Source organism: Prosopis cineraria, unplaced genomic scaffold, assembly GCF_029017545.1.
Source record: "Prosopis cineraria cultivar Desert tree isolate PC_DT_omini unplaced genomic scaffold, ASM2901754v1 PC13, whole genome shotgun sequence".
In the NCBI taxonomy this organism is placed as follows: Eukaryota; Viridiplantae; Streptophyta; class Magnoliopsida; order Fabales; family Fabaceae; genus Prosopis; species Prosopis cineraria.
In genome coordinates this window covers 20,636,807-20,647,007 of record NW_026555344.1, presented here as the reverse complement: position 1 = coordinate 20,647,007, position 10,201 = coordinate 20,636,807, and the positions used below count along the sequence as shown (strand labels likewise).

The 10,201-nt window shown below is 33.3% G+C and overlaps 1 non-coding gene across 1 annotated transcript; it reads left to right on the top strand.

Annotated features, from left to right (window-relative positions):
* Positions 1-107, top strand: LOC129291910 (small nucleolar RNA R71). Its single transcript, XR_008588804.1, has one exon. It is a non-coding gene; the product is annotated as a small nucleolar RNA R71 (small nucleolar RNA).
* The last annotated feature ends 10,094 nt before the right edge of the window (positions 108-10,201 follow it).

Sequence of the window (10,201 nt, the reverse complement as noted above, 5' to 3'; positions counted from 1 at the left end):
ATTTGATGGTGTGGGCATTTAGCCAAAAGGCCTTGGAATCTAGTCCAATACTCATAGAGACTCTCATCCTCTCCTTGTTGGACCCCATAGATTTGCTTTCTCAAATTGGTGACCTTGGAATTTGGAAAGAATTTATCTAAGAAGAGTCTTCTTAGCTCAGCCCATGTGCTCACTTTCACATAAGAAGGGTAGTTGAAATACCATTCCTTTGCTAAACCTTCAAGAGAAAATACAAAAGCCTTAGCTTGAACATCATCAACATTTACATGCATAGGCTTCATAGTATCACAAACCAATAGGAAAGTATGCAAAAACCTATGACAATCCTCTCCTGGTAACCCATGAAATTTAGGCAATGCATTAATCAAGGAGGATTTAATTTCAAATTGAACATTAGTAGGAGGAACATATAAGCCATAAGGATTATCATGCCAATTAGGTTGAGTTAATTGCCTAATGCTCCTCTCCTCTCTAGGGTTATGCAAGCCTTCAAATTCATTATTAACATGGCCATCATCATGCAAATTCTCATTCCCATTCCCATGGCCCTCATTATGCACATGCTCATGTCCTAAGATACCTTCCATTGTTGAATTACAAACCAAATGAGAATCAAGAATAGGTTGTGATCTTCTCAATCTAGAAATAGTCCTTTCAATTTCTGGATCTAATTCAACAAAAGAGGTATGTTTTCTTCGGGTCATGCACTAATCAAGCTCAAGAAAATTAAGAACAAAGAACAAGCTAAACTAAAATGCAAATCAACATGAAACAATTCAAAACACACAAAAGCAAGAGAAATAATTTTTTTTTATTTTTTTTATTAAACTCAATAGCAACAAAATGAAAAAAAAAATAACACCAAACAAGTAGAAAGAGAGTTAGAAATGCTCAATCAAGAAGCTTTGGCAATTCTGGAATTCGCACAGTAGGCTCTCTGGAGACAGTGAACTTGTGAATTTTCTATCAGCAAATCCACATGATAAATTCCCCTGAAACTTTTATGAGAAACACAAGAGATATACAGGAAAATTATATAAAATTTTAGATTAAAAATCCTGCCCAATCGTTCCCAGAATTTTTCACAAGTTGGTCCTCAAGTCTGGAGAAACAGGATTTCGTCCAGAAGACCTTCAGAGCTTCTAACAAACTTTCAAATAGGAAAATGAAAAATTGAAGAAAATCCTAAACACAAGAAACAAAGATAAGACAGCGATAAGAAAAATGAAACTGGAATCAATCAATTTGAACGCACAAAGAGGAAGATATGCTAACTCAAAGTTGAAACAGGGTTTTGGGAATCCTCTGTAATGGCTCCCTGGACCTTGTTAGATTGTAAAATTTCCACAGGACACTTCCCACGTCCAAAATTGACCAAACCAATTTTAAAGTGAAGCTAGGATATAGAGCTTTCAATGAAATAAATTCAGTTCAAATTCCCTCAGACTCATTCCCAGTTAATTTTTCAATTTCAGAGACACTAGAAACAGAGTATTTTCAGCTCTACACCAAACCAACGAAAATTGCACTAATTTTTTTTTCTTTTTCAAAACAGAATAAAAACACTCAAAACACACAAAAAACACTAAACAAGACACAAAAAACAAATTTTTATAATTTTTCAAAAAATTTTCCAGGAACACTAAAAATGTAAATTAAGTACTAAACAACCTTAGAATTAAACTTAAACCATTCCCCGGCAACGGCGCCAAAATTTTGATAGGAAATTAGTCGCTTATCCTCAAAATTACACTAAAGCTAACCCTAATGCAATATAGGGCCAACCCTAGGTCATCTCCCAAGGAATGGTTTTAAGTCTAATTGAAAGTTATCTAGTGAAATAAATCAACCAAAGTTTGTAGGAATTTAGTTATCTAGCTAATTATCTAAACTAATTACCTAATATGCAAGTAATTAAAATGCTAGTGAAAGTGAGTGAAATGAACTTCCCTTTTTACAATAATGGAACCCTAGAGATTAGTTGATTTTGGACTCATTATCTTCTCATGATTAGGCTAAGTTTAGCTTCCCTTTCCTCTTGACTAAAGCTGTCATGACTTAAGAAAATTATCCTAAGCCAATTAACCTAATTAGCTAACCTCCCTAGGTCTTAGATTAAAGTCCCTAGTTCAATTAACCAATTGGTGAAGACATTAGCCAAGTGATTCACTCAAAATCCTCTCTCAACAGCCATGGTCAAACACATAAATTGAGCAACCACAAGATTATGTCAAGCTACTCAACAACACAAGCATTAACACCACAAGATTATGCAATATTAACACAAGAAATTCACTAATTGAAAAACACAAGATTATGTGCCAAACAAAGAGTGGCAAAATTCAGTCATGGCTGTCCAAGGAAGAAATTAAATGAAACAATCCTCTCTCTTTACATCAACATCAAATTCAAATTAGAATTTATAAGCTAAGATGATTAAACCCTAGATTAAGGAATCTAACCATCTAGTAAAAAGAGAAGAGGATAGGAAACAAAAGAACTTAGCCAATTTGAAGCTCAAGACTCATCCTCCATCTTCATCTCTCTAGGATTCCACAAAGAAACTTAGCCAATCTTCATCTTCAAGAACCCTAGTGATTGCTTGTGAAGGCCAAACTCCATAGCTCTTGAATGATGGAAATGAGCTTCAATCCTTGTGAAAATGGAAGGGATGGAACGAAAATGAAGAGAGGAGAAGAATGGTATGAGTTTTGTGGAGGTTTGGTGGCTGAAAATGGAGGTTAGGGTGCTGGAAAATGAAGAACAAAAGAGAGAAAATGAAGAACACTATGAACAAGAGAGAGAGAATGTGGAAGATGAATGAGATATGTGTTGGATCCCATTTGAGGCTTAAAATGGCGTGCTCCTTGGTGTCTCCCATCAGCTGAAGCTTAATTAAAATAAGGAAAAAGAAATTAAAATGTAAATGGGAGCCTTGTCACACTTGCAAGGTGGCAACTTCCTATTGGTTTGTAGATGATTCCAATGTGTGCCTAATTTCCCATGTGTCATCCACATCATTTTAGCTGATCTAATCCCTCAAAATAATCATAATTCACGTGCAAACCATCAGCCATTGTCCTCAAGGAGTGTTGACCTCAATTGCCCAATTGATGCACAAGTCACATGCCACCTATGTCACATAAATCACATAATTCAATTAAATAGCATATGATATAATAAAATCTAATTCATGTCCAGAATTAAATTCATAATTAGAAGGGAGAATTTATTAAATTAACCAATTTTCAGGCTGCACAAAATTATATAAAAATTTTCACACAAAGGCAAACCAAAAACTAGGACAAACTAAGACACTTAAGAAAGTGTTGACTTTTTTATTTAATTACTCCCAAACTAAAATGAATTTTAAAAATATAATTTCACCATTCATCAACTGGACATAAAATGCACTTTGTCAATTTTTCTTGTACATTTTCTCAAAAGTTCATTTTTTGGACCAAAATGCCCCTAGTGCACTGATATTAGAAACTTAGGCAAAGTTCCAAATCTAATGCAATGTGTGCACTTGAAGGTGATAAATCATTAATAAAATGGTCCTAATTGACAAATAAAAGTGGGTAACAAATGTGTTCTATCAATTACCTACAAATAAGTTGAAGAAGATGGAGTGGGGTGTAAGTGGATCCCTGGGTCTAGCTAGGGAGCGTAGAAATGGGTGTTTAACAAATCAACAAAGAGCATTGATTCTCATCCTGATCTCTAAAGGTTGCAGTCTAAATTAATGGTAAGATTTCTATCTTAGATCTCTTTAGTTACAAAACTTGCTAGTTATTAATTTACTCCATAAACTCTTTGAGTATATTTTGCTTCAAATATCATCGATCGGTAGGTTTATAAGTTAGTTCTTTTAAATGCCAAAGCTACTGGTTGTTTTTATTATCTTCTTATTTATTTGCATGCTCATTATGTCACCATTGGAAAGGAGTTCCATTTTTCTTTTTGGATGAATTTTGAATTTTGTAATTGAGGTTCAAAAAAATAATAGAGTGTATACTTGTTTGTTACTTACTTGTCGTGTGAAATTTTAAGAACTTCACAGACATTTAAAATGATCTCATACCGTGTGAATCAATAAGATTTTGCAGGTATGAAAATCTGACTTGTATCTATATGGGTTTCAAAAGCTCATTATTAAAATTAATTCTCTCTTTATAATAAATATTTAAGTCTCATGTGAGATTTGAAGAATCTTCGTAGAGACTTAAATTAATCACATTATTGTGTAGGATAATAAATCCTCACAGAAATTGTGTTTCACAATTTATATGGTAAATAAATAAACAAATTTTGTGAATAAAATAAAATAATTTCCTTCTAATTTTTAATTAATTAAATTAATGAATTTAAATTATAATTATGTTTTCTAATTAAATCTTTTGGTCATGTGAGATTTTGAAACTCCGTAGACCTTTAAGATAATCGTACTACCATGTGAGTCAATAAGGCTTTGCAGGTATAACGATTAAGATTTTTATATTAAAAAATATGCGTTATATAATTACGCATTAAAATATATTTAAAGTGAATATTATTTAATCCTTTTATCGTGTGAGACTTTGAATCTCTGCAGATATTCAGGATAATCTCGTGTCGTGTAAATCAATAAGATTTTTCAGATATGAGAGCAAAACTTATATATTAAAATTAACTCTCCTTTTATAATCCAAATTAATAATTTAGTTAAGTCTCATGTGAGATTTCAAGAATTTTCGTAGAGACTTAAATTAATCAAATTATCGTGTGGGATAATAAGTCCACGATATAGTAATTCTCAATTTTTATAATAAATAAATAATTTTTAAAAATAATTATATAATACACAATTTAAAAAATTAATTAAGAAAATTAATGCATTTAAATTGTAACCACATTTATCGATTATATCTTTTAGTCATGTGAGATTTTTGAATCTTCATAGGCTTCTAAGATTATCGTATTATTGTATGAGTCAATAAGACTCTACAGATATAACGATTAAGTTTTTAATATATATATATATATATATTATGTATTACAATGATCACGTTAAAAATGTATTTAAATTTAATTCCTTTATCGTGTGAGATTTTAAAATCTTTACATATATTTAGGATAATCATATTACCGTATAAGCCAATAAGGCTTTGCAGGTATGATGATTAAAATTCTTCAAAACATGAATATACACGCTAAAAATTATTATTAACACTTAAAAATGTACATAAGAATATAAGTAAATAAATTAAATTACCAAACTCTTTTATCATGTGAGATTTCAAAATTTTCATAGATATTTAGAGCAATTGCATTATCGTATGAACCAATAAGGTTCTACAGATACTGCAATTAAATTCCCAATCGCAAAATATAAGAAAAATAATTTTAAAACCTTTTCTTTCTTTATTCCAAAAATTCAAAAATGGAGAAAATAATTAAAATTAAATTACCTTTTGCAATTTAAAACACACATATCAAAATTTCAGAAGTTGTTTTATTTGCAAAATGGTGAATTATTTCTAATTAATTTCTCTTCAGAAAATATTTTCACCAACAAACTTTTAAGCCCGAACTATGTGGACTTTGATCCCAATCACAGGGTACGTGGGCCTCAGAGTTAAATTTTGAGTCAAGTTCGTCCTCCCTCGTAAATAAATAAACATTTCTCATTTAATTCTTATCAATTTTATCAAACACATGAATGCAAAAGGGATAATTAAAATAATTATAAAACCATATTAAAAGAGCATAACAAACTTCAAGTAACCGTTCTGAGGAACGGGTGTTGTGGGATGCCTAACACCTTCCCCACACTCAACCGACTCCTGAACCTATTTTCTAATTTCACAGACTACCCTTATCCTCTTTTAAATGGTTTCCCGAGATTTACCTCAAAATCTTGGTGGCGACTCCTCGTTCGATCCGGTTCAAGCCGTGAAGGCCGGGACCTCCGCTCGCGCCGTCCGTGTCATTTTTTTTCGGGTGCAACAACAGTGTTTCATACTCGATATAATCACTTTGAGTTCTTGGTGATGCCGTTCAAGTTAATGAATGCACTTGCAGTTTTCATGGACTGTATGAACCATATATTTTGTATTTTCTTAAATTAGTTTGTTGTTGTGTTTCTAGACAACATACAGATATTTTCTAAGGATGAAGAAGAGCATGCGAGGCATTTAAGGACCATACTAAGATTTTTGAGAGTTGACCACTTGTATGTCAAGTTAAGTAAGTGCGAAATTTGACTGTGATAGGTAAGATTTCTCGAACATGTGGTGTCAGTTGAGGATATCTCAATAGATCCTTATAAACTAGATATGGTGTTGCAATGGGAATGGCTAAGTTCGTAACTAAGGTGTGAAGTTTTCTAGGTTTGGCTAGCTATTACCAAAGGTTCATTTAGGGAGTTTCACATATTGTTATCCCTTTAACTCAATTAATAAGGAAGGATCAACCTTTCATTTAGGATGAAAGATATGAAGCTACTTTTGTGAGGCTTAAAGAAAAGCTAACCTCAGCACTATTGTTGATTATTCCTGGTCCACGATTGCCCTATGAGGTTTTACAGATACTTTTTTAACAGGTTTGAGATGTGTGTTAATGCAAGAAAATCAAGCTGTGGCATATGCGTCTAGACAGTTGTGACCTCACAAGGAGAGTTATCTTACACATGACCTAGAATTAACAGATGTGGTATTTGCTTTCAAGATTTGATGACATTATCTCTAAAGAGTAGAGTTTAATGTGCGCAATGATCTCAAGAGTTTAAAGTATCTTATGCATCATAAAGAGCTTAATATAAGACAAAAGCAATGGATGAAATTCTTAAAAGGTTAAAAATTTGAGTTTAAGTACCATTCAAGAAAAGCCAATGTTGTGGCAGATGCTTTAGGTCAGAAATCATTACATATGGCTGGGTTACTAGTTGATGTTGTCTTTATTAGAGGTGCAACTTGAGGCATCAGGGTATTCGTTGAATGTAGTTCCCTCAACTACGATTTCTAATGAATTTTAAAAGGAGATATAAGAAGCTCAATTGAAAGACAAGTTTTTATTAAGTGTACAAGAGGATATAGAAGAGGGTCATACCACTCTTTTCTAGTTCAGCGATGATGAAATCATCTTATTCAAAGATCAAATCTGTATACCCATAGATGAGGGAATTTGAAGAAGATTTTTGAAAGGAGTTCACTGGAGAAAATATACGATACATCCTAATATGACCAAGATGTACCATGACGTGAAAAAGCATTGGTGGTAGCAAGGCATGACACAAGATGTTACTGAGTTTGTAAGCCAGTGTCTCCCTGATTAGAAAGTGAAGATTGAGCATCAAAAATTGGCTGGGATGCTACAACCTCTAAAGATTCCTCAATGTAAATGGGACAGCATATATATGAACTTTGTGTCTGGTTTGCCAAGGACTCAATTTGGATATGACTCTATGTAGGTTATTGTGGATCGATTATCAAAGTTAGCACACTTTTTTGCCAGTTAAGACCACCTATGAAGTGGAAAAGTATGCAAGGTATCTGTGAAAGAGGTGGTAAGGTTGCATAGTGTACCAAAGAACATAGTCTCAGATCAAGATCCCTTGTTTACTTCAAGGCTCTGGGGAGCATTGTAGAGGACTATGGGTACTAAGTTGAGGTTTAATACATGGGCAGACTGAATGCATGATACAAAGTCTAGATGACATACTTTGATCATGTGCCCTCAAATAGAAAGGAAACCAAGACAACCACTTGCCTTTAGCTGAGTTCACCTATAACAATAGCTTCCATTTGAGTATTTAGATGGCGCCATACGAGGCATTGTATGAAAAGAAATGTAGATCTCCTCCATGCTAGGTTGAATTAAATGAAAGAAGTGTGATTAGTCTAAATATTGTAGATCAAACCACAGAAAAGATCAAAGTTATTCAACGAAAACTTCTTACTGCCCAGAGCCATCAAAAGAGTTATACTGATAGGCGGAGTAAACTATTAGAATTTAAAGTGAGAGATCATGTGTTTCTCCAAGTTTCTCTGTTAACTGGTATTAGTAGGTCCATACAAGCTAAGAAGCTATTGCCTTGATATATGGGACCATATTTGATTTTGAGTAGAGTGGGTCTTGTAACATATAGGATCTCTTTATCTTTGCCTTTCTCTAGAACACATGACGTGTTTCACATGTCATAATTGAAAAAGTATCAATCGGATCTATCACATGTGATTGAGTTAGAAGAAGTAAAGCTTTAGGAGAATCTTATATAACGAATAGAGCCAAATCAGATAATAGGCGTTAAAGAGAAACAATTGCGTAGCAAGAATATCCAATTGGTTAAAGTGTTTTGGCAAGGAATGGTTCCTAGTAACGCGATATAGGAGACGGAGGAGACTATGAGGAAATAGTACACTCATTTGTTTTCATAAGGTGAGTTTGTACTTGTAATTGAATTTTAGGGGAAAAATTCCTTTAAAGGACGGGAGAATTGTAACATCTTAAATTTCAATTTAGGAAAACTAGTTGCTAATTAAGGGTAAATTAGTAATTAGTGGATTGATTGTGGTTTGGATGTCAAGTTGATGTATCGTGTTAATTGGTTATTGTATTGATAGGATTGAAGGGTAGAACAATGATTCAAGGTGAAATGCACGAGTACAAGTGAGATTGAACTCATTGTACCACACATCACGACAGAAGCTGCGTCCATTGCGGTGCATTACACATATTACACTTAAAGCTAAAGTGATTAGCCAGTGAAATTAGAAGTGGAAGTAATGGAAAATACACTTGAGAAGGGGAGGAGTTTCTCTCTACTAAGACAAGCGTTATCTAGCTATCAAGAGTCTGCTTCGGTTAATGACTTGTCAAGTAAATATTGTACAACCCTAGGCTTCATTTCTATTGCAATTTCATTGAATTTGAGTAGTTAAGAAATCAAATCAAGAAGTTTTAAAATGTTAAAATCTAAAAGAAAGGTTTAAAAAGGGCTTTTAAATATGAAACTAAGGTTTTGTGACTAATATATGGTTGAATGGTTGAATCTTAAGAATTTAAGCTCCATTAGCCTAATGAGTTAGGTTAAAAGTGGTGGCAAAGGGTAAATAAATGAGTTAGGAGGTTGTTATAGTCATTTGAGTGGCCTATAGGGTTAATGACTATAAATAGTGGATTTGTGAATTAGAAAGGTATTAATTGAACCGTTTTGTGTGTTAAGGGATCGGTTAAGCTAAATCAATGCCTATGTTAAGTATTAAGCATTGATTGAGGGGTATTGCATTGTGTAGATTAAGCACTTATGACTTTGGTCATGGAAATCTACACTCTTGAGAGTTTGATACGATTGGTAACCCTTAGTAGCCAAAGTAAAAGGTAACTGGAGTAACCCTTATACTTGTTCATTTGTGAAATTATTTTCAAGTATGTTATATAATTATATGCATTATGATTTATGAACTAATAAAGTAGCAAAATTGTGAAAGTATTTGTATGCAGGTGTGTGAGTAATGTTTAAGATGTATGAAACGAGACATATACATAGACATGCGCATCACATTCATGAGTGTACCATAGACTAGGGTAGGGGATTATGACCCTACTCTGTGTAAGTCTAGGAAGTCTTGAAAGTCTTGAGTGTAAAGCTTGATTCCACTAGAAAAGACCTAAGAGACCCTATAGATCCTAAGTATAGAGCTTGACTATAACCCTCCCCCATATCTGTTCAATATAAGAGAAGATTAATAGAATTACTACTCGAACAAACCAATCATTAATTAAAGAATTTAGTTTGAAAAGCTTCAATCGAAGACTTATTTAACATAATACATTAGAGAATACATAGCGAAAATAAATTAGACATCCATCTTATCCATTGCATGGATTAAAACTAAGAAAATCAGGTTGAATTATGGGCTTGCACTGCCCAGCTTTCTATGCCATGCATTGCGACATGTGACACCACGCTGCAGTGCACCTGTCTAAATTTCTGCTATCATTTTAATAGCAAAATGATGAACTTCTAGTGTGCGCCCTTTTCACATACAACGTCCAATCAAAGTGAATCAAGTAACCACACGAAGCTTATCTCATAAGCTCACTAATGAGACAAGTTTGGATGCGATCTAATAGTCCAATAAAAAATTAGACACTTAGGTGCAAAATGTCACTTTTTTAAAAATTCTACGCACCCAAACGTTCAAATCAACCCTTTTTT